Here is a 24962-nt window from a genome sequence, read left to right on the forward strand (position 1 = left end):
GGTGTTCTTATTTCAATTTCCAGGAGTGTAGTTTAGACAAGAAGAGAATAGAGGCTTTCGAAATATGGTGCTACAGAAGAATGCTGAAGTTTAGATGGGTAGATCACATAACTAATGAGGAGGTATTGAATATAATTGGGGTGAAGAGGAGTTTGTGTCACAACTTGACAAGAAGGAGGGACCGGTTGGTAGGACATGTTCTGAGGCATCAAGGGATCACCAATTTAGTATTGGAGGGAAGCGTGGAGGTTAAAAATCGTAGAGGGAGACCAAGAGATGAATACAGTAAACAGATTCAGAAGGATGTAGGTTGCAGTAGGTACTGGGAGATGAAGAAGCTTGCACAGGATAGAGTAGCACGGAGAGCTGCATCAACGAGTCTCAGGACTGAAGACCACAACAACAACAACAACAACAACATTTAACGTATTTCACACGTATTTGTACACAAACACTGAGCTGGCAGAAGTCATGAGACACCTCCTAATATCATGCCGGACCTCCTTTTGCCCGGCTTAGTGCACCAACTCAACGTGGCTTGAACTCAGAAAGTCTTTGGAAGTCCCTTGCAAAAATATTGAGCCATACTGTCTCTATAGCCGTCCATAATTGCGAAAGTGTTTCCAGTACAGGATTTTGTGCGCGAACTGTCTCTCGATTATGGCCCGTAAATATTTGACGGAATTGACGTCAGGCGATCTGCCCTGCCAATTATTCGCTCGAATAATGCAGTATGTTCTTCAAACCAATCGCGAACAGTTGTCACCTGGTGACATGGCCCGTTGTTACCCATAAAAATTTCATCGTTTTTTCGGAACATGAAGTCCATCAATGCCTGGGAATGGCCTCCAAATACCCAAACAGAAGCTTTTACAGTCAGTGATCGGTTCTGTTCAACTAGACGACAGAGTCCATTCCACTTAATCACAGCGCACACCACTATGGAGCTACCACCCACTTCTGCAGTGCCATGTTGACAATCTGGGTCCATTGCTTCGTGAGGTCTACGCCACACACGAACCCTACCATCAGCCCTTACCAACTGATATCAGGCTCTTCTGACGAGGCCACAGTTTTCCAGTAATCTAGGATCCAAAAGATATGGTCAGGAGAGGCGCTGCAGGCGATGTCGTGTTATTAGCAAAGGCACTCGATGCCATTGCCCATTAACGGCCAATTTCGCTGCACTGTCCTAACGGATATGTTCGTCGCACGTACTACAAAACATTTCTGAGGTTATATCACGCAGTGCTGCTTGTCTGTTAGCAATGACAACTCTACGCTCTTTCGGTCGTTAAGTGAATACCATCGGCCAGTGTGTTACCCATAGAGAGAGGTAATGGCTGTAATCTGGTTATCTCGGCACACTCTTTACACTGTGGATCTCGGAATATTGAATTTCCAAATGATTTCCGAAATGGAATGTCCCATGTGTTTAGCTACAACTACCATTCTGCGTTCAAAGTCTGGTAATTCTCGTCGTGCGATCACAATAACGTCGAACACCTCTTTTCACATGCATGACCTGAGTACAAGTGACAGTTTCGCCAGTGCAATACTTTTTTTGTTCCCTGTGTACGCTATAGAGCGGTAATCTGTATACGTGCACACCGCTATCCCACTACTTTTGTAACCTAGTGTATTTGACCTGTTCTCTAGAGAATTGGAGCTGCAGTTTCTTTTTGACAGAGCACAGTTTTTATGATACTATATCTTCTGAACTATGAGCTGTATAATCAAAATATCCACGGGTGTACTGCCGGTCTACAGTGTCCAACGGGCACAATATTTCGGCGATCATACATGTCGCCATCATCAGGTGAACTGACGGACTGAGCTCCTGTGAACGTGCCGGCACGGAGATCCGTACACTATGGCTGCTCAGGTGGAACTGGGTTCGGTCGCGGCGGCGGCGGATTTAAATACCCTCCGCCCGCGGCGCGCTCACTCCGCCGTCCGCGCCCCGCGCCACGGTCGCGCGGTGGAACAGATTGCGACGGCGTCTGAGATGACGTCGGTGTGATGGCTCCGTCCGCCGTGGTCGTCACAACTATACATTTGCTCGATTTACTCTTGATTAACCCAATCGCTGGTTCCCAAGCCTTGCTAAGATTATAGCCACAGTCATTGGTGCGAATTTCGATGGCCTCTCTAACAACGCTGTCCCAGTATCTCGACGTCTGTACCAGAATCCTCGTGCGTTCATACTCCATAGCGTAATTTTCCGACAAACAATGTTCAGCGACCGCCGACTTGCTCGGATACATCAGTCGAGTGTGCCTCTGGTGTTCACGGCATCGATCCTCGACGGTACGCATCGTCTGACCAATATACGACTTGCCACATTGACACGGAATCTGGTACACGCCGGCCTTCCTCAAACCGAGGTCATCTTTGGCGCTCCCCACCAGTGCACGAGTTTTATTCGGAGGACAAAACACCGTTCCTAACCGGTGTTTCTTCAAAATGCGGGCGATCTTTCCCGAGAGTGCGCCTGTATATGGGATAAACGCAGTGCCTACCTCCTCCCTCGTGATTTCATCCATATCCACAGGTTGTGCTGTAGTGGTTGGGCGGAGAGCACGTTGAATCTGCCACTCTGAGTACCCATTTTTTTTTAAATACAGTTCTCAGATGTTCCAATTCCTGGGGTAGACTCTCTGCGTCAGAGATAGTGCGCGCCCTATGTACTAGAGTTTTAAGTACCCCATTCCTCTGTGAAGGGTGGTGGCAGCTGTCTGCGTGCAAATACAGATCAGTGTGCGTTGTCTTCCGATACACCCCATGACCTAGGGTGCCGTCAGGCCTTCTCTTGACGAAGACGTCAAGGAAAGGTAGTTTACCCTTCGCGTCAGTCTCCATAGTGAATTTGATGTTGGGGTGTATGGAGTTTAGATGTGTAAGGAAGTCAAGGAGTTTATCCATACCATGTGGCCAGATGACGAAAGTGTCGTCCACGTAACGGAAAAAGCAAGTAGGTTTCCATTCGGATGACGACAGGGCTTCCTCCTCGAAGTTCTCCATGTACAAATTCGCTACCACCGGTGAGAGTGGGCTACCCATGGCGACTCCCTCCGTCTGTTCGTAGTATTCTCCATTAAAAAGAAAATACGTGGAAGTCAAGACATGCCTAAAAAGTTCAGTGGTCTTCTCGTCAAACTTCTGACTAATCAATTCTAGTGACTCTCGCAGGGGTACCCTCGTGAACAAGGAAACGACGTCAAAAATCACCATGATATCTGACTCACCCAACGTGAAGCTATCAAGGCGTTTAACAAAATCCACGGAATTACGGATGTGATGAGGGCATTTACCCACGTAAGGACTTAATATTCCCGTCAGGTATTTGGCCAACAAATATGTAGGTGCCCTGATGTTGCTGACAATGGGGCGTAATGGTACCCCCTCTTTGTGAACCTTCGGGAGTCCATATAGTCTAGGCGGTACCGGACCTTGGGGTAACAATTTCTTAGCGTCACCCTCCGGTAAATCTGCGTCCTTGAGAAGCGACCTCGTCTTGTTGTCCACCTTCTTTGTAGGGTCAACGCTGATCTTCCGGTAGGAGTCGTCATTTAGCAGGCTCTGCATCTTATCAGTGTAGTCCTTATGGGAGACAACAACGGTAGCATTGCCTTTGTCAGCCGGTAAGACAACAGTTTCAGAGCGCTCCCTCAGATCACGAATGGCCGGCCTCTCTTTACTAGTGATATTTGACTTCATCGGCTTGGATTTCGTCAACGCACGACAAGTTTCACGACGTATTTCCTCAGCTGACTCAGGCGGAAGTCGAGCTGCAACCTGTTCAACAGCACTAACAATTTCTGCGACCGGAGTGAACTTGGGGGTGGGAGCGAAGTTGAGACCTTTCTGCAAAACCGAGACCGCATCATCACTCAACACCATGCCACTCAAATTGATGACAGTCTTGCCCGGAACCTGCAGAGATGGTTTGTCAAGGAGACGTGAGAACTTAGCTGTTTGACGTCCCGTTGCCTTCTTATGGGCGGAATCAGCTGCAACCCAGGTGACACCATCAATCCGATCCCAGGAAAAAGAAGTGAAATTACTAGCCAGTTGCAAATGTAGTTTGAGTAATTCCTGTGAGATAAACTCAAGGCTCCGGCGGGTGAATTGCACTCTCTCACGTACCAATGCGAGGCTGGCTCGTTTCTTGATTCTCTTAGCTGCTGCAGAATCGATGTGATGCATAACCTTAGCAAAATTTGGAACAACGTTCTCGGAACGACATCTCTTTAGAAAGGCAAGAGTACTTAGCAAACGACATCTACGGTGGCGCAACTTTTCAAATTTCTTCATGCTGCGATACATCTCCTCCCCGTAAAGGTGTATGATGTGATTCTTGAGTTTCTCCCGGCGTATTTGATAATCAAAATATCCACGGGTGTACTGCCGGTCTACAGTGTCCAACGGGCACAATATTTCGGCGATCATACATGTCGCCATCATCAGGTGAACTGACGGACTGAGCTCCTGTGAACGTGCCGGCACGGAGATCCGTACACTATGGCTGCTCAGGTGGAACTATAATCTTAGCAAGGCTTGGGAACTAGCGATTGGGTTAATCAAGAGTAAATCGAGCAAATGTATAGTTGTGACGACCACGGCGGACGGAGCCATCACACCGACGTCATCTCAGACGCCGTCGCAATCTGTTCCACCGCGCGACCGTGGCGCGGGGCGCGGACGACGGAGTGAGCGCGCCGCGGGCGGAGGGTATTTAAATCCGCCGCCGCCGCGACCGAACCCAGTTCCACCTGAGCAGCCATAGTGTACGGATCTCCGTGCCGGCACGTTCACAGGAGCTCAGTCCGTCAGTTCACCTGATGATGGCGACATGTATGATCGCCGAAATATTGTGCCCGTTGGACACTGTAGACCGGCAGTACACCCGTGGATATTTTGATTATCAAATACGCCGGGAGAAACTCAAGAATCATATGAGCTGTATAATAACGTAATTTTTGAGGTACATTCACTGTAATGTTTGGATACTGAACGCGAAATGTGTTACGAATATAGGTAGAAGTAAAGGCATAATGAATTAAAACGCCATACATGATGCGGCAGTTTTTCACGCAACTCAGGTCTTTTTTCCGCATTTGTTTTCTGAATTGGAAAGATGTGCAATTAATCATCTTAATTCTAAAACATCTACCACTGAGCGAATTTTAGAATTCAGTTCGGAAGTTTACGCATTCATCATGGTTCATCATCATATCAGTGGATTTAAATATTTTATCTTTCCCTGGTCTCATATTTTGTATTCGCAGACTTGTTCGTTGAACTACGTCATTTTTTGTTGCTAAATTGATGCATTCACAAAACAGGTCTTTGGTTATATAGTATCTTTCTCTTAAGCCGATAAAATTCGTTGATGATGTTTGCCTCTGTCTTTCTATATTGCACAGCTCAATGTTTAAGTTGATCTTGCGAGCGTGAGGATCAGTAAGGTATCTGCCATTTCTAAGTTCTATTCCAGCCGAGAATATTGTAGAATATTAGAAAACATTCGTCAAAGTTGTAGAATATCCGTTAAAACTCGAGAACATTATACAACAATCTCGAATACATTGGTGTGGAACTGGCAGAAGATGTCCTTGTGAGCACCATGATGTGTAGAGAATAATTTCACTCTCATCTTCTCAAGCACAATAGCTATCAGTGCATCATCACAAAAGCGCCTCAAGGCTGGCACGAGACACAAAACTCTAATAGTGCGTGTCCCACTTATATTTATCACCACAACTAACATTTTGTTTAGAAGTAAAATAAAATATCTGAAACCCATTGTTGTATAGCGGCCACAGGGCCTTTAACCAGCCTGACTACTTCTCTTGTACCTTTGATGGTTACGTAGCTATGAAAAACGTACGTCTTTTTTAAAATAGTACCTTATATTTTGTATTCTGCAACCTATTTCTTCTCGCCAAGTCCAATTCAAAACTGTATCGCCGTGCACAACTCAGGTAAACACGAAGTAATTAAAAACGTAACACAAAACTCGTTTAGACTTTCCTGTTCAGCACACGGTGTACGTACGCTACATAAAGTAACTCGTTCACTTGCTGGAGTTGAAAGTAAACAGATGGAAATACCAAGAAAATTCACGTCAGTCATTCAGGTGAGCCTTTGTGTGAGTACAGTGTATACCAACGAGTTGGAGGTGGAAGTGACACTCACCTATGAAAAATATGTTAGACAAATATTAATTGTAATAATGTTTTCTTATTTACAATACAGGTACATCTACTATAGTTCTGTAGTACTTTGATACTATATGTTGTGTATAACAAAGGCAACTACTGATTAAAAGCAAAGGCTGAAGCAGGCCGCGCTGGCCGTGCGGTTCTGGGCGCTTCAGTCGGGAACCGCGTGACTTCTACCTACGGTCGCAGGTTCGAATCCTGCCTCGGGCAGTTAGGTTAGTTAGGTTTAAGTAGTTCTAAGCTCTAGGGGACTGATGACCTCAGATGTTAAGTCCCGTAGTGTTCAGAGCCATTTGAACCAAAGGCTGAAACTTTCAATTTCCAGCAACGTCACAACAAGATAAGAAAACATCCTTTGGGATAGTGGATTCTGATCAGTATTATATCGCTCTCTGTAGAGATATTCTGCCTGAGTAGCACTGTGAGCACCGTCAACCGCAAGTAAAAAGTTTTTGTACTTTCAACATCGCAGCACAGTCAGCAATCGTGATAATCTCATATATAAGAAAATATCAGCCTCGATTGCGGTAATGAAACCAACCTTTACCTAGGTTTCAGCCAAAATAATTCAGTCTTCTTCAGAAGATATACCTGAATCTATAATTTGTCTAAGAGAGCATGGTCTAGAAATAAAACTAGAACAGTTAAGTCTTGGTGTTGACTTAGTATTTATATACCGCATTTTTAAAATATGACTACGCCTATTCAGGCTGTTTTAGTTTTATTTCTGGACCATGCTCTCTTAGACAAATTATAGATTCAGGTATATCTTCTGAAGAAGGCTCAATTATTTGGGCTGAAACGTAGGTAAAGGTTGGTTTCATTGCCGCAGTCGATGCTGATATTTTCTTATATGCAAGTAAAAAGAGTAATGAGTCATGATGAAGAACTTTTTCATCAGTGACTACTTCTACTTACGCAACTATCGATTAAAATTATTACAGTGCTGTGCTCCACGAACTTAATTGTAAACAAATACATTATTGCAGTTACTATTCCAAGAACTTATTCTCAATATATGCGTAGCACCTCTATCTTCTGTTGGTTGGTGTACATTATATCACAAAAACCTATAACTGAAAACAATTGACAGAATGACCAGTGTGCATTTCCTTGTATTTTGGTCTGTTTGGCGTTAAATTCAGCAAGTGGATCAATTATCTTACCCGGGTACCTGCAGTGTGTTCTAGAGCAGGATAGTCAAAGTCAGTTTTTTATTATATATTTAACAGTGTCATGGCTACATGACTGGTACGAAGGATGTTCAATAAGTAGTGCAACACTTTTTCTTTCTTCTGAAACCATGTTGGTTTTATTGAGGATGCCAGTACACCATATTACTCCCAACTATTTTGGCTACAAAACCCTATTTCTCAACATTATCGCCGTTCAAAGCGACGGACCCACGCCACCTTACTGGGAGGGCATGTATGCCCGCATGGTAATACTCTACTGGTCGACGTTGGAGCCAAAGTCTTGCTACATCAATAGCTTCCCCATCATGTACTTACTGCTTGTCGCAGAGTGCATCCTTCATTGGCTCAAACAGATGGAAGTCAGAAGGTGAGAGGCCTGGGCTGTAGAGTGAAGATGATGATGATGTTGGTTTGTGGGGCGCTCAACATCATGGCCTTCAGCGCCCATGTAAGTTCCTTTCTTTCAATTTCCAGAGTCACCACTACCTGAATAGTGATGAAATGATGATGCGATGGTGAGTATTGTGGGTGATCAAACGCTGCAGGGGCGTGGTCGTTGCTTCTGCAGTGTGCGGCTTAGAATACTCTCATGAAGAAGGAAATGCACGACCAGTACGTTATGTGGGGTTGCATGAAATCAGGAGAAACCTCGCAGCAGGCAGCCGTACTTGGTGGGAGACACTATTGTTGTAGGCATCTTTACGTGCTCTGTGTGTGCTCAGCATTGAATAGAGCGACGTGACGCGATCGACAGGACTACTCGAGACAGTACTCAGCTCATGTGTGCAAAGCTCAATCGGATTTTCGTTGTCGTTGCCCCTTAGAGGCCTGTCGGATCTTACTTTACAAACAGTCTTTCTATGAACGTAGAGGTAAAACAACGAATTGTAAACGCATACAGAACTGTGCTGCTACTAGCGCTATTAGTGGCAGTTTCATTCATTCTCTAGGGACTGTAGGGTGGTCACAGTCTTCACTGACCAGAGGGCTTCAGGTGCCAGCCCGGCTTTCAAAAGCCCGCAGAACGGATCGCCAGCAGACCTCAGCGAAAACTGCCAGTATTCCAAAACGAGGCGCTCTTCAGCTAATGAGATTCACAGTCTTCTGCAGACAAAAGAGGCCACAGAGGCGTTTCCCGTGTCACAACACCCAGCGTCGAGGCAGCAAGGCTACCTTTCCTGGTACACACCTCAAGTAGTCTGACTAAAATATCCATCGACATAGCGGCACAAAATGAATTAATATCGCATCACGATGTGTGACAGTAGCTTCACAATATACACAGCCCTTTACTTACTACTCTGACGAGGATGACAAGAGATGTCGAGCTTGGCTTCGTCAGAAAGCAGGTATTACGACCTCATGGATAAACAAGCCTTTCTATTCAATAATATGCGACTGCTAGCATACCAAACAGAGACTGTCATAAATTCATATAGTTGGAAGGGAAGGAACTATTCATGTACAAAATCCTCAGGAAGATTTCTGATCGATCACGAGATACAGACGGCCGGGAAAGCTGCACAGAACAAGAAATATATGGAGTGATGGGACAGCCAAACATTAATAGCGGCAAGAAGGCAGAAATACTTATTAAGGGAAGAGAGGGCTCACACATGTGACTCTCTCCCAACCAAGGATGAGTTCGTGAGAAGGCAAGAAAAAGCTTCTGCGCTTGCTAGTAATGGATGAACGAAAAACAGCTTGGATTTGAAGGAAACTGGATAGGAATAGGTCGGTATTATACACATTGTTACCAGATTCTGAGAGAGACGCGCAAACCTTATGGTCGGTAAGCTACAGGATTGAAATGGTCTTCGCGAGAACAACTAAAGTACTGATTTGAGGGGATCATACCAGCCAGCAAACCGCTTTACTGACGAAACACGGATGGGGCAGTGTCATAAGCAGAGAGTTTACTAACGTGTGAACTTCTATGCGAGTAGATGAACACTGAAGGAAGTGAAAGGTAAGGTAAAGTCTGCACCACAAGTCCGTGACCGGACTGTATAATCAATGTGACAGCAGACAGAGTGCATCACTGCTACTTGCCACGGCACTAGGAGGAGGACGGGTGGCGGGTCCGTCGCGCCGGCCGCCTTTTGCACCCGGGAGTGAACCCCAGTACTCATTTTAGTAGCTGAGTGGAGCTGGGGCCGTGCTGGAGGGATTGGGAAGAGGAAAAACCCCTACCCCTGCCAAGGGTTGAACTCAGGACGTCCAGGGCTACACCACCGCGGATACTCTGAAAGGAATAAGCAAAATAAAAGCCCATAGAGTACCTTAAAGTATTCCGATTGCCTTATTTCAAAGTACATACTGGAAACGTTTCGCTGGCAGAAGTGTCACCGCGGACTGTAGTTACAGTACCACTTCTGCAACAAGAGTGAATACGGGTATTTGCAAAAAATTTAGCTTGTTAAGATGACGAATTAGACAGAAATATTGATACTATCCAGAGGGACTGTGAAAATACTTCCGTCTCGTATAGCAAGTGAAATTTGGTTAGCGTAAAAGACTTCCGAATGCCGTATAGGTTCTGTACACCATAAGCGTCTACGAATTTCGATGTGAATACTACGAAATCTACGGTGGCGAACTTGGGGGTCGGAACGAGAACGCTTCACGCGAGTGGGGCAACACCAAAGATCAGCTGTAGGTCAATACCGCCAAAACTCTGACCGGTCTACCAATTTTGAAGAACTTGGTGTGCTTGCTCGGCAGGCGTAGTTGCGGCACTGACGTCGTCTTGCTGCTGGAAAGCCCTGAAAACTTTGGTCTTCGTGATAACCTGTAGATTCTCTTCAGCCTGCCAGTCACGTGCCTGTCACCCGCATATCTAGTCGCCACCGCAGCCACATCCTTTGTACGGCGAACAGTTCTTCTTTGTGGTCGCTGTGATTTTAACGTGGCCAGCGCTGAATCACATTCTGAGCTAGGTTGGTATACCGTGTCTCTGTCAAGCCGCGTACTTCTACTGGCTCAAATGGTTCAAATGGCTCTGACCACTATCGGACTTAACGTCTGAGGTCATCAGTCCCCTAGAACTTAGAACTACTTAAACCTAACTAACTTAAGGACGTCACATACATCCATGCCCGAGGCAGCATTCGAACCTGCGACCGTAGCGGTCGCGCGGTTGCAGACTGTAGCGCCTAGAACCGCTCGGCCACTCCGGGCGGCACTTCTACTGCTTTGTTTAATAACACTCCCAGTAAGAAGATGTCGACGACGGAAGTTTGGTGTTCCTGTATTCCGAACTGCGTCCTGTATTGAGACGCTGCTAGGCCACTGCAGATTTCTCTGGCTGGTCCAGACGTGTGTGTCGTCGATGTTCGACGCATCCGTACTCCACAGTACGACACGTTTGTCCAATATATGGCGCCCCGCAGATACAGGGAATTTTATATATACCAGCACCTCTAAAACCAAGATCATCTTTGCCGGACGAAAGATGCATTAAAACTTTATGTTCCTCCAACAGTCTTTTTACACCGCCAGTGCATGCTTAGTATGATTGACAGCCTCTGTACATGCGTCGAAGTTGTTGCCTCGTCGCCCGACAAGTGGCGTGGCTGCCTGTCTTGCTATCGATCAGGATATCTGCGCTACTGGTCACGAATTCGGCGCGTTCACGTCTGCGCAGTTACTTCTAACACTGACATAAATATGAGGTTTCGATCACAGCCTCAGCAGAAGACACACGATAGGACCTAACCACAGAGTGGTGCAGACATAACAAGATTAAAAGCAACTCGACGAAAACAGCGTCCATATACTGTAGCAAAAAAGTCCACATTTAGAGAGAAACCGTATTATACAGGAGCAAGAGGTACCAAGGAGCTCAGCTGTCAAGTTTTTCATAGACACATGCATGACCTAAAGCTTAAAGCCTCTGGCATGATGACGGAACAAATGCCAGTACTCTGCGTTACGGAGCTCAACATCTTAATAGAAGTTATACTCTAGAAGGCTAATGTTCTATCAAAAATCTTTTATGGAGCCTTGCTAGTAAGAACCAAACGCAGCATATTCAGGTGCTACAAAATAAAGTCATTCGGCGGATGCTTAGGGCTTCACGATACGAGCGCATCCAGACGCTGTATGAGGAACTCTGTATGGAACCTCTTAATGAAATAATCAAAACCAGATCTGAAAAAAGTTCATGAGAAATTAGACAAACTCTGACACGTCATACGTCATTTATTTACCAAGGAAAATCGCAAAACATCTGTAAATTTTGAGAAGTTATTTTATTTAGAAAACGAGTTTCGTCATCTAATTAATGCCCTGTTCAGGTACCTATGCACTTCGTGTATGTGCCGAAATCGGTTGTCCCATTAATGCCCTATTCAGGTCCCTATGTACTTAATGTACGTGCCGAAGCCGCTTGTCTAAATAAAATAACTTCTCACCATGACAGCGTATCATCATCAAAAGACGCTACTTTTCTAAGGCAGCATAGATAACATCTATGAGATATGGACCTACATGTCCACTTGACAAGAAAAGCGTTTCTGAAGAAGAGAAATGTGTTAACATCGAGTATAGATTTAAGAGCCAGGAAGTCTTTTCTGAAAAATATTTGTGTGGAGTGTAGCCATGTATGGAAGTGAAACTCAAAACATACGGCTGGTTACCGATTTTCCTTGATAAATATTTGACGGGCCGCTGTTCCAATTCCAGAATGGATCAACAGAGATTGCCATACGTCACGTCGGAGAAGCAGGTACCATCAGAACACAACCCTGGCATCGGTACAGAGTGCGAAGGACATTAGTTGAATAGGAAATTCGAAATTAGGCACTACAAATTGTTACGGCGTGAAGTCAAGCACCGGAACGCCAGTCCAAAGCGAGAGAGCATAGAGGACCGTGGAGAAGACGTCAGCCAATCACGCTGCAGAGTGAAAATCTCATTCTGGAAACATCCCCCAGGCTGTGGCTAACCCATGTCTCCGCAGTATCCTTTCTTTCAGGAGTGCTAGTTCTGCAAGGTTCGCAGGAGAGCTTCTGTAAAGTTTGGAAGGTAGGAGACGAGATACTGGCAGAAGTAAAGCCGTGAGGACCGGGCGTGAGTCGTGCTTCGGTAGCTCAGATGGTAGAGCACTTGCCCGCGAAAGGCAAAGGTCCCGAGTTCGAGTCTCGGTCGGGCACACAGTTTTAATCTGCCAGGTAGTTTCATATCAGCGTACACTCCGCTGCAGAGTGAAAATCTCATTCTGGAAACATCCCCCAGGCTGTGGCGAAGCCATGTCTCCGCAATATCCTTTCTTTCCGGAGTGCTAGTTCTGCAAGGTTCGCAGGAGAGCTTCTGTGAAATTTGGAAGGTAGGAGACGAGATACTGGCAGAAGTAAAGCCGTGAGGACCGGGCGTGAGTCGTGCTTCGGTAGCTCAGATGGTAGAGCACTTGCCCGCGAAAGGCAAAGGTCCCGAGTTCGAGTCTCGGTCGGGCACACAGTTTTAATCTGCCAGGAAGTTTCATTCTCTACCTTATTGTCAAATTGGGAGGAATATGTGAAGGGTTTCTCCGAATTAGATGCGATAGTGCGTTTAAGGTTCCGTTTGTGGTTGCTTTCAATGTACCACCCTGCTCTCCTGGGCATTTACGTTTCTCGTTGAAAATAACTAAACGCACGCGTACTATGCCTAACTGCATCGGAAGTTTCAAACAAAAATATAGTCTCGTGACCTATTTCGTTACGGACGTAATTAAGGCAGCTAGAATAAGGGAATGTGTCTCAGCTCCGACATTGACTGAAACATTCGTTCTCATTGTCGTACAAATAGCTGGCTAAACAGGCAATGCAGAATAAGTTTCTACAACCCCAGGAAACGCCGATTAACAAATTAAACTATGAATTTCAAGAATACTGCAATTTAAACACTGGCAAGAACCATGATTAAACATATTACCATGACCAAACTACAAAAATAGTTTAAGTAGATTTTAAACAACCAACTGAACCTCCTTTCCGGGGCTAAGCAAGAATCTGGTAAAACAATGGCAGTAGAAAGGCGTTTGCTGGACACACATACGATCTCTGGACAATATGTAATCTTTCTGTATTAAAACATATGACAGTTATTGTTTGCGTAATATTTGCTACAGAGTCGTATTTCTTGAGTGCATGTACAGAGGAGCCTCTCTGAATGCTGTGACTTAGAATGTTGTCGCATAGTAAGTCTGTGCTGGGTAGAACTTCCTCGTCGAGCGCTGTGCGTTGGTAGAGTCGGACGTGATGTCGCGATTGTGCTGGTGAAGAGGCTTGGTTTCGGAATGCAGTTGCTGCAGCTTGGAACATGTCAAGTGAGGTAACATGTATTCATGTGCGCCAATATAGCAGAATGTCGAGCTTTAAAATTTTCCGTTGTTATAACCTGTATTTCGATTATTAGAACATTGACGATGTAAGCACTTCATAATATGTGTGTACCCAGAAAAGTTCACATCGCTCTTTCTCGCCTTCTTTTTTAAGGTACTGATTGCAAGGGGAAGTTCTGTCAAAAGTGCTCACTCGTGAGCTATCTGTTTCAATTTTTAGTTACAGCTTTTGTGGATAACAATTATCATCAATGTAGAAGTTGTAATCTTACCTCCCACACATCACTATTAAAATTCTCTATCTTTGCACAAATTTTAAAAGCTTCGAGAGGCGTAAGATATACAAACGAAAAACTTTTTACTTATCTTGATTTTCTCTTCTGGTTGTTGGCTCTGATTCTTGTTGTGTCCAGGGGTACATTTTGAGGCTGTAATTTTATAACGTTGCGGGTTCCTGAAGACGAAATAACTGATAAAGACTTGCCTGTTGCGATGAATGTCTTTTTATTGTATCCCATTCTTCTAAATTTACAATTTTCACTTCTATAACGCCACAAATTACATTATTGGTGACACAATTGAAAACACGTCTCATTCCATCAGAGGCTTGCCCACAACTACTCACATTCTGCCGTACTCACAATATTCCAAAGACTTTACAAAGAAAAAGCGTTTACAAGCTTTCTCACCAAAGGAAAAATCATCAGCAAGATATAACACTATTTTGTAAATGAGTCCAGAACAAATTTAATGATTTAAGTCAAATTTTACAATTAATAATATTAATTCTAAATATGCTATAAATTTCGTAATTTAAAATATTTTTAAAAGAAGAGTAATAGTAACCGTACATACAGAGTGTAACAAATTAATTTCTTTTTATACATTTTAGCCTGAAACATAACACATCGTATAGAAAATCATGTGAAGCTCACTGAGTTAGACAGCTGATACAATGTTCACCTATACAAGAATCGACAGTATACATGGTATTGGATATTTATATAAAATGGTGATGTTAGAGGAGGGTGACCCATTATAAAGAGTCATATTTGCTATTTCTGTTCGTGTTAGTCGTTCATGGATAGCACACAACCATAGCACAATAGTTTTCAACATATACTTCACTCAGCCTTCACGTCCCACGTTCCTATTGAAAAGCTTTTAAGCGCTTGTCTCGAACCGCATTACAGCTTGTATTAATGAATATCTTTTAATGGCGCTTGGTTTACTAGCACCTAGAGAGAGTTGTATATATAACATCAAAAGCAACGTGATGGTTTCCAGCCCGTTTTGTTACAGATGATACAATCATGGCAGACACGCACTGCAGAGTACAGCTACGGTCCCGTTGTTGTGTTGGTGAGCCATATCATTCTTAGTGCTAGGTCCAGACACCGCTTAGTGCGTTAAGGAACAGAGAGTGCATTTTGCACAGATTTATATTATTTCAGCTAGAGCATTTGTTTATCCTGGATGTCTATCAGTTAAAGTTGTTAGGCGAAACGTTCTATCGTGTTCACAGTATTATGTTAAAGATATTGTGTTCTTCTGCACTCATAGTAGTGGATAGGTACACCTTATATTCAGTGATTACTTTAGTCATGATGCAAGACTCTTGCGTAGCTACGTACGTAAACGTTGATTTGTTTAACACACATACTGATGTTGTATAATTAAAAGATTGCATAAATGTTCTGTATTAGAAGTTAAGATATAAAGGTTACGCAGAAAGTAAATACACTTACACAGCAATCACATCTAGCACGTGAGGTTTGTATTCTTCAGAGATTGCATAAAGCTTACACAACTGTATGCACTGGAAGTCCCAATACAGAAGTTGCACATGATCGTTTCATAGAAATATTAAGATTAAAAATTAAGATCTAACATGTCTCCTGCACAGCGAATAGGACAAATTAGAAACGGTTTGCTCTGCCATCATAATTATGCCTGTAGAGAACTGTCTTCCGGTGAGAATTTTTCCCAGAGTATTCGTGGATATGATTCATTATTTGGTGAAACCTAGCGCTGTTTTCACTTGCAGTTTCAGTTTTGCTGGCGCTGCGCACTAACAACATGCTTGCTTTTGATCATTCCAAAATTACTGTTAACATCTGTAGGAACACACGGAATTATTACACACACATTTAAATCAACTTGTTGATGTCGCACAAACATTATTTCCCACTTGTTACTCTGTGACAGGCTCAGTTAATTGTTTTAGTAACCATTAATACACCATTAAATACAGCAATTATGAATAATAAACGGAACTACATACAGGTGTTAGATAAAAATATGGAAACACCGCATGAAATGCTTACTTCTAGGTGCTAATCAAGCCTGCAGGCTGCTCTGTTGTATGTGATCACAGTCGGAAACTGTGGAATGTCTTCAATAAGTTGCAGGCGTCAGTCGGGATCAGAGCAATGTTCTGTCTAGTTATGAGTGCATTATGTTGGAGCCAAGTGAATTAAAATGTGGGTTAATTCTTGGTGCTCTGTTGCTGGTGCTCGTATTTGTATAGTGAGTGCTTTCGAAGCCAAGGTAACCGAAGTGTTTCGTGTTTCCAGAAACACCGTATCGAACAATTATACCGTATACAGGGAAAGCGGAAGAACATCATCTGTTTTGTCAGAACGAGGACGAAAGTATGAGTGAAAGTTGTGCTCTATCATTGAAGAGCATTTTGACGAAAAATAAGGAGGACGACAGCTGCAAAAGTCACTACAGAACTGAATGTCACTCTTGCGAGTCTGTCAGCACCAAAACAAATGGGGGGGGGGGGGGGCGGGGGAAGATCCATAAACAAGGTACTGCAGAGCGAGCTGAAATTCCAAAGCTATATCAGTGATGCAAATGCCACTAACAACAAATCCTGGACAATGAGCAATGAAAGACAGCCGTTTGGTCTCACGAATCTTGTTTCGCACTTTTTATAACTTCTGGCACAGATTACGTTCCAAGACTGAAACATGGTGGGGATCTGCGATGATTTGGGCAGCCATACCGTACTATTCCATGGGCTCTATGGTTACTGTGCAAAGTGTGCAAGGTCTACATCTACATCTACATCATACTCCACAAGCCATTTAATGGTGTGTGGCGGAGAGTACTTTCGTTACCACTATCTGATCCCTCCAACCCTGGTCCACTCGCGAATAGTGCGTGGGGAGAAGGGTCTTCAGCAAGCCTCTGCATTGACTCTAATTTCTCGAATTTTCACCTTGTGCTCAATACGCGAGATGTATGTGTGGAGAAGTGATATGTTGTCCGACTCCTCATGAAAAGTGCTGTCCAGAAATTTCAATAGTAAGTCGCTCCGCGATGCACAACGCCTCTCTTCTAACGTCTGCCAGTGGAGTTTGTTTAGCATCTCCGTAACTCTCTCACCAGCTAAACGAACCCGTGACGAAACGCCCCGCTCTTCGTTGAAACTTCTCTATATCAGTTCTACCTGATAGGGATTCCAGACAGATCAGCAGTACTCAAGAATGGGGCGAACAAGCGCCTTATAAATCACTTCTTTCGTGGATGGGTTATATTTCCGTAAGAGTGGGGTGTCTTCTTTTTGCCACTATTTGTTTTATGTGGCCATTCCGCATAAGGTCGCTCTGGATAGTTACGCCTAGATATTTTACGGCAGACGCTGTCTCCAACTGTGTGTCATCAATAGTGTAACTGTGCAGCAGTGGATTTCTTTTCCTATGTATGCACAATATGTTGTATTTATTTACGTTCAGAGTCATCTGCCAGAGCTTGCATGCACGATTGATCAATTCTCTGCGGTCGTTCTGCAAATTCTTACTGTCTTCTGGCGTTGCTACTTTGGTATAGACAACTGCATCATCTCTGAATAGCCTTAAAGAGCATTCGACGCTTACTACTAGACATATAGTGTAAACAGCAACGGGGGCATCACACTTCCCTGTGGTAGTCCGGATATTTCCTATACATCTGTCGATTTAGTTCCGTTAAGAGCGATGTGTTGTGTTCTATCTGCAAGAAAGTCTTGAATCCGATCGCAGGTCTGCTCCGATACTCCGTAAGCTCCATTCTTTTTTTCATTAAACGGCAATGCGGGACGGTGTCAAATGCCTCACTGAAATCAAGGAACACGGCATCAACCTGAGCGCCTTCATCCACTGTGCTGTTTATCTCATGGAGGAACAGAGCGAGCTGAGTTTCGCAGGATCTCTGTTTGCGGAATCCATGCTGATTTTTATAGAGGAGATGTTCATTTTCCAAAACGTCATAATTCTTGAGCACAAAACATGTTCCATAATTCCACAGAAGATTGACTTCAACGATTCAGGTCTATAATTGTGTGGATCTGTCTTACGGCCTTTCTTAAGAACGGGAATGACCTGCGCTTTTTTCAGTCGTTAGATAACTTTCGTTGCTCAAGCGATCTACGATAAATTACTGCTAGAAGGGGAGCAAGTTCTTTCGCATAATCTGTATAGAATCTTACAGGTATCTCATGTGGTGCTGACGCCTTTCCATTACTAAGCGATTGTAGCTGCTTTTCAATTCCGCGATCGGTTATCTCAGTATCTGCCATTTCGAAGTTCGCACGACGATTGAAAGGAGGGACAGTGTTACGACGTTACGCGGTGAAACAACTTCGGAAGACCGAATTCAGTATTTCAGCCTTTCCTCTGTTATCTTCCGTTTCGGTGCCGGTATGATAGCTGAGAGATCAGAATAGATGATTTTGACCCACTTACTGTCGCATTACTGTCAAGGTTTACGTGCTTATCAGGATTGTTAGTACAAATCCATAGTAAAATATTTGCTCCCCAATGGTGATGTGTTACAAACGACAGGACCGCCATTCACACGGCTCGCATCGTCCGGGACTGGTTTTGTGAAAAAGAGGATGCATTTTCTCACCTCCGCTGGCCACCACAGTAACCACATCTCTGTATTACTGAGACTTAAGGGTCTACTATGGAGAGAAGACTGCGTGTCGCTACCAATCTCCATCATCGTTACCTGAACGTTGCAATATTTTGCTAGAAGAATGTTTTAGGATTCCCTTGAAAACCATATAGAACCTGTACTTAACCACTCCGAGACGGCTGAAAGCTGTTTTGAGTGCCGACTGGATTTCCGCACCGCTTTGGGCGTGGTAATGTGTTGCGTCTGTGGTATTTCCATACTTTGTCCACACCGTGTATGTGGGAATTTAATATTTCAGTACTGGTACCTGAGACATAACGTTGTATTAGCACCAGTTAATGACTTTGATGGCGGCAGAAGCCAGGTCATATAACCTGTGCCCTGGATGCAATTTTCGGTACACTGTGATCTTTGGCAGGAATATACACTCCTGGAAATTGAAATAAGAACACCGTGAATTCATTGTCCCAGGAAGGGGAAACTTTATTGATACATTCCTGGGGTCAGATACATCACATGATCACACTGACAGAACCACAGGCACATAGACACAGGCAACAGAGCATGCACAATGTCGGCACTAGTACAGTGTATATCCACCTTTCGCAGCACTGCAGGCTGCTATTCTCCCATAGAGACGATCGTAGAGATGCTGGATGTAGTCCTGTGGAACGGCTTGCCATGCCATTTCCACCTGGCGCCTCAGTTGGACCAGCGTTCGTGCTGGACGTGCAGACCGCGTGAGACGACGCTTCATCCAGTCCCAAACATGCTCAATGGGGGACAGATCCGGAGATCTTGCTGGCCAGGGTAGTTGACTTACACCTTCTAGAGCACGTTGGGTGGCACGGGATACATGCGGACGTGCATTGTCCTGTTGGAACAGCAAGTTCCCTTGCCGGTCTAGGAATGGTAGAACAATGGGTTCGATGACGGTTTGGATGTACCGTGCACTATTCAGTGTCCCCTCGACGATCACCAGTGGTGTACGGCCAGTGTAGGAGATCGCTCCCCACACCATGATGCCGGGTGTTGGCCCTGTGTGCCTCGGTCGTATGCAGTCCTGATTGTGGCGCTCACCTGCACGGCGCCAAACACGCATACGACCATCATTGGCACCAAGGCAGAAGCGACTCTCATCGCTGAAGACGACACGTCTCCATTCGTCCCTCCATTCACGCCTGTCGCGACACCACTGGAGGCGGGCTGCACGATGTTGGGGCGTGAGCGGAAGACGGCCTAACGGTGTGCGGGACCGTAGCCCAGCTTCATGGAGACGGTTGCGAATGGTCCTCGCCGATACCCCAGGAGCAACAGTGTCCCTAATTTGCTGGGAAGTGGCGGTGCGGTCCCCTACGGCACTGCGTAGGATCCTACAGTCTTGGCGTGCATCCGTGCGTCGCTGCGGTCCGGTCCCAGGTCGATGGGCACGTGCACCTTCCGCCGACCACTGGCGACAACATCGATGTACTGTGGAGACCTCACGCCCCACGTGTTGAGCAATTCGGCGGTACGTCCACCCGGCCTCCCGCATGCCCACTATACGCCCTCGCTCAAAGTCCGTCAACTGCACATACGGTTCACGTCCACGCTGTCGCGGCATGCTACCAGTGTTAAAGACTGCGATGGAGCTCCGTATTCCACGGCAAACTGGCTGACATTGACGGCGGCGGTGCACAAATGCTGCGCAGCTAGCGCCATTCGACGGCCAACACCGCGGTTCCTGGTGTGTCCGCTGTGCCGTGCGTGTGATCATTGCTTGTACAGCCCTCTCGCAGTGTCCGGAGCAAGTATGGTGGGTCTGAAACACCGGTGTCAATGTGTTCTTTTTTCCATTTCCAGGAGTGTATGAAGACGTCAGCCGCGGTGGCGGATGTGAACAACACCGCTCGGGGCGGTTCGTGGATCGTACTCTACCTTAGTTTCATTTTAGATATTATAAATCCAGTTTTAAGGTTAACTCCTGCGGTGCATATAGAATTTTAGATAACACGGTTTGGAGATTTAACAGCGATCTGTTATAATAAAACAGTCAAGATCGCAATAATAATTTATTTAAAAATGATGACCAGTTTCGGACTTTGTGCTGCCCTTTTTCAGGTACTAACGCACCATATGACTGTAGGTGGCAGTGCCCGGAACAGTCACGTGAAATCACAGTTTATTGCTGCGACCGCAGCAAAACGGTGGGTTAGATATGGAGACGGCCTGCATAAACGCCAAAAGCAGTCATCATTTTCAAATAACTGTTTATTGGGATCTTGACTGCTTTATTAAGTGATCTGAGGTGCATAGTTGAATACGTTCTCTTGTCCTGAGGCTCTACGAATCTGCTCGTTGTTCGATGAATGGTAGACATCTGTCGAAAGTTTAACTGCTGCCTGTGTGCACTGTCAAAATGGACACAAAATATAGGGTGAAAATCTAATACAAACAATTTGCTCAATGAAGGCTCATTATCCCGAAACATTGGCAGTCTCTACCATATTCTATCCTATATAAAAATAAATATTAATTTCTCTCTATCACCAAAGCGTTTTGGCGTACTAATAGATGAAAAGCTAAACATGCTTGAACACATAGCTGCCGTGTGCAAGAAGGCATTAGCACACCTTCATGCCTCATACAAATTTAAAAATTTCTTGGCTTTTGGTCTGAAACAAGTTGTACGAATACCCATATTTCCAATTGTTGATTACAACTACGTTGTCCGGTATTGTCCCTCCCAGGAAAGCTCACGACGTCTATAGCTAGTGTTGAATGCTTGCGTTTTATATATCTGTGACTTTCGACTCTTTGGTGATAGTCATGTTATGCACAGCTAACCTAGGTGCGTGCAAACAGGCGCGGAGATTTCCTTAAGCCGTCTCCTCTACCATTTTATCGATACACGCAGTCGCTCATATTACTCCTCGATTATAGTGCTCTTGTGTGAACAGCACTGCAGGAAGTGTCGTTCCCATCAGAGCACAATACTTTTTATCCGACTCAACTATTCACTCGCTTATTCGAAGCTCTTTTCAGTTAGTTAGTTAGTAGTTAGTTATTTAGGTGTTCCATATGTCATGTGAACTATCCTTTTATCAAAAAGATGTGTGGAACGAGTCAGTTTACAAGATTTGTATACATGACGAGTGTTAACATTAACGAACAAATTATTATTTTTAATCGTACCGATGCACACAATCTTTTATTTTTTATTTTGTTTTTGTCTGCCACTATTCATCAATCGAACAGAAGGAGCTGTCCAGAAGAAATGATTTTGAATTAGCTTTAAAATTTGCTTCGCTACCTGTCAGACTTTTTATGTTGCTGGACAAACCATCAAAAATTTTTGTTGTTGCATATTGAACCCCTTTCTGAGCCACTGGTAGCTTTAACAATCGGTAATAAAGATCGTTTTTCCCTCTAGTGTTGTAGGTATGTAGATCTCTGTTTTTCTCAAATTGTGAAGGATTATTTACGACGAATTGGTTTAGCGATTGTATGTATCGTAAAGACGCAGTTAAAATGCCTAGCTCCATGAAGAGGTAACTACATGACGTCCGTCGTTGAACACCACATATTCTTACTACTCGATTTTGTGCAATAAATACTTTTTCTGTAAGTGATGAGTTACCCCAGGAAAATTATTCCGTAAGAGATTATAGAGTGGAAATATGTAAAAACATGGTACGTTTATTTCCAAGCTTAGCAATTGCACGAAGACAAAAAGTAGCTTTGAGAAACTCAGTAATGTACTTCTTCCACTTCAAGTCTTCAACAAAATGTCTCTGGAATGACCTCCATTATTATACCACAGAAATGAATAACAGCTCCAGCTTCAAAAGACACTTAATAACGTATCTACTAAAGTAACAAAAATGTCTGCCTTTGCTGATGTACGCGCTCTTTACCCCACTGCAACTGTGTATCCTTTTTTCCAACAGTTCTTCCTCATTTCAGAAAATTCTCAGCTGGTGCAGTCCACCTAAATTTCTCTCCCTCAGAACTCGCTATCGTACGAGTAGAAAATATCACTATTGTATACCTATAAATGCAATACACATTTTGCATCTGCCATTATCATTATAATCCTTACTGTTAGTGGCAGCAGCAGTTGCACTGATAGTAGTAATAGTAGGACTCCCAGTACTATCGTTATGAGTTCTTAGTCAGTACTGTTATTCAAGTTAACATAGTTCAAATCATTTTTGAACCTGTTAAGATAATTTTATTCCTATTTATCATATTAAAACTGTTTTCGTTTGTTAAGTAGTATCATGATGTTAAACTTACTACGTATTTGAAACCGTGGCCCAATGTAAGAGAGGGCCTCAATGCCTCAGCCTGTTCAGGTTAAATAAATACATAAACAAAGGAGAAGGAATGTTCCAGCAATCATGACAGCGGCGACATCTGCTGTACAGATTCTTCGATCGCGAACTCTCCGTCACACGACAGCAATCACCTGGTGGCAGAGAAGGCCCGCCCGGCGAACCAGGTAATTGCGTACCTTGAATCGCAAGGCCGTCTCAGACATACGGTGGAATGCCATTCTACTTATTGCTCTAACTGAGGATGTAATAGGATGCCATTTGCATTCCAGCTTATGCCGTAGGTGGTAATGTTACCCTTCTTTGTCGACTGTGCGACCTCTGACTTAACTAGAGCATGGTCTCAAATCGTATTGTAGAACACTATGTTGATAGACTGAGTCATCAGCAGTTCTAATTGTAGGTCTTTCACACTTTCAATCCGGAAGCCATTGATCTGACTGGCATTACGGGTCTTACAAAACATAACTGAACTGCTGTCTTCCACAGATGGTTTTAACACTGCTCATTTATCAGAACAGACTGAGTGGAAACATCTAACAAGTCGCATTTTACGAGGATTGTCCAGACAGTAATGCACCGCAAATTTTTTGTTCAACAGTTCTTTATTGAACGTAATGAGAACAATGCACACGAAAGAGTGATGTTTTAACTACACACCCTACTTTTCCACGTAATCTCCATCCCGTTCTAAGGCCTTCCTCCAGCGCGAAACAAGGGCATGTATGCCCTGTCGGTACCAATCCTTGTCCTGGTGGCACAGCCAGTACTTCACTCCGTGAAGCACCTCCTCATCGTCCTCAAAATGTCTTCCACGAATGGCGTCCTTTAACGGCCCAAATAAATGGAAGTCCGAGGGGGCTAGATCAGGGCTGTAGGATGAATGGGGTAACACTTTCCAACACTGTTTTGCGATATGTTCAGCAGTCTTCAGACTTGTGTGGGGCTGAGCGTTATCGTGTTGCAGCAAAACATCTCCTGGGTTGCTGTGGCGTCTAAGTCGCCGGAAGAGCGTCTTGAGTTTTATTAATGTACTGACATATGCTTCCGAGTTAATAGTACCGCCTCTTAACATCACATCAGTGAGGATCACACCTTCACAGTCATATAACATGGTGATCGCGACTCGGTCTTGACTAGCTTCAGACCAATAAGCTGAGAGGAAGGCATGATAAAATTCTCCTTGACTGTGACAATCGCGAATGACAGATCGCATTCTTACAGCTGGTTCATTCTCTTAGAAGCCGCACATAAATTCCAATCTGTGTTCTAATGACCAGTTGGGAGGACAACAATGAGAGACTTGATGAAGCCACGTTTGTGGATGAATGTCGTTGCCAGAATTCTTAAATGTTTTAAATTTACGTGTAGTAACGAACAGCTTATAGTCAAAATCATGTCGACGAGTCGCGTATCGGTCATTGTTACGTCGTGTCGGTGGTTCCATCTCAGAATTCGGTGCACCTTGCCAATTTCTTTAATAATATCCGAAATGCCCTGTGGTATTATTTTGTGGCTTTTCCGTATTTCTAAGTCCGTCTTCCCGTGTTGGAGAGCGAACTCCTATGACATATGTAAATCTTGTATTACCTGTGTGAACTGATCTTGTAATTCCCGGATTTCTCCTTTGTACTGTGTATTGAATTGATTCTGATTTTGTTTAGAATTCTTAATTTGCTCATATTCTTCTGTGTCAGTAAAGGCTACCGGTCTTGTGCCATTCAGATCATCATCTACCTTTGTAGGTAACCTAGTGAACTGATCCGAAAGTTCGTCTACTTTCTGCGATAGTGAATTGATTTCCTTCGCGTGTTTTTCGGAACCAAGTTGAAGAGCGTCTACTGTGTCCTTTTAGTTTTCCCGAGTTTTTGCAAGTTGCGTAACCGAATCGGTAGATGCATCTGATTCAGTTTTAGCTTGCAAGGAGTCGTGATTCTTATGAACAATACTTTGCAGTTCTTTTATAGCTGCTTCGTGATTCTGTAATGCA

The sequence above is a fragment of the Schistocerca nitens genome, chromosome 4 (assembly GCF_023898315.1).
Source record: "Schistocerca nitens isolate TAMUIC-IGC-003100 chromosome 4, iqSchNite1.1, whole genome shotgun sequence".
Classification (NCBI taxonomy): domain Eukaryota; kingdom Metazoa; phylum Arthropoda; class Insecta; order Orthoptera; family Acrididae; genus Schistocerca; species Schistocerca nitens.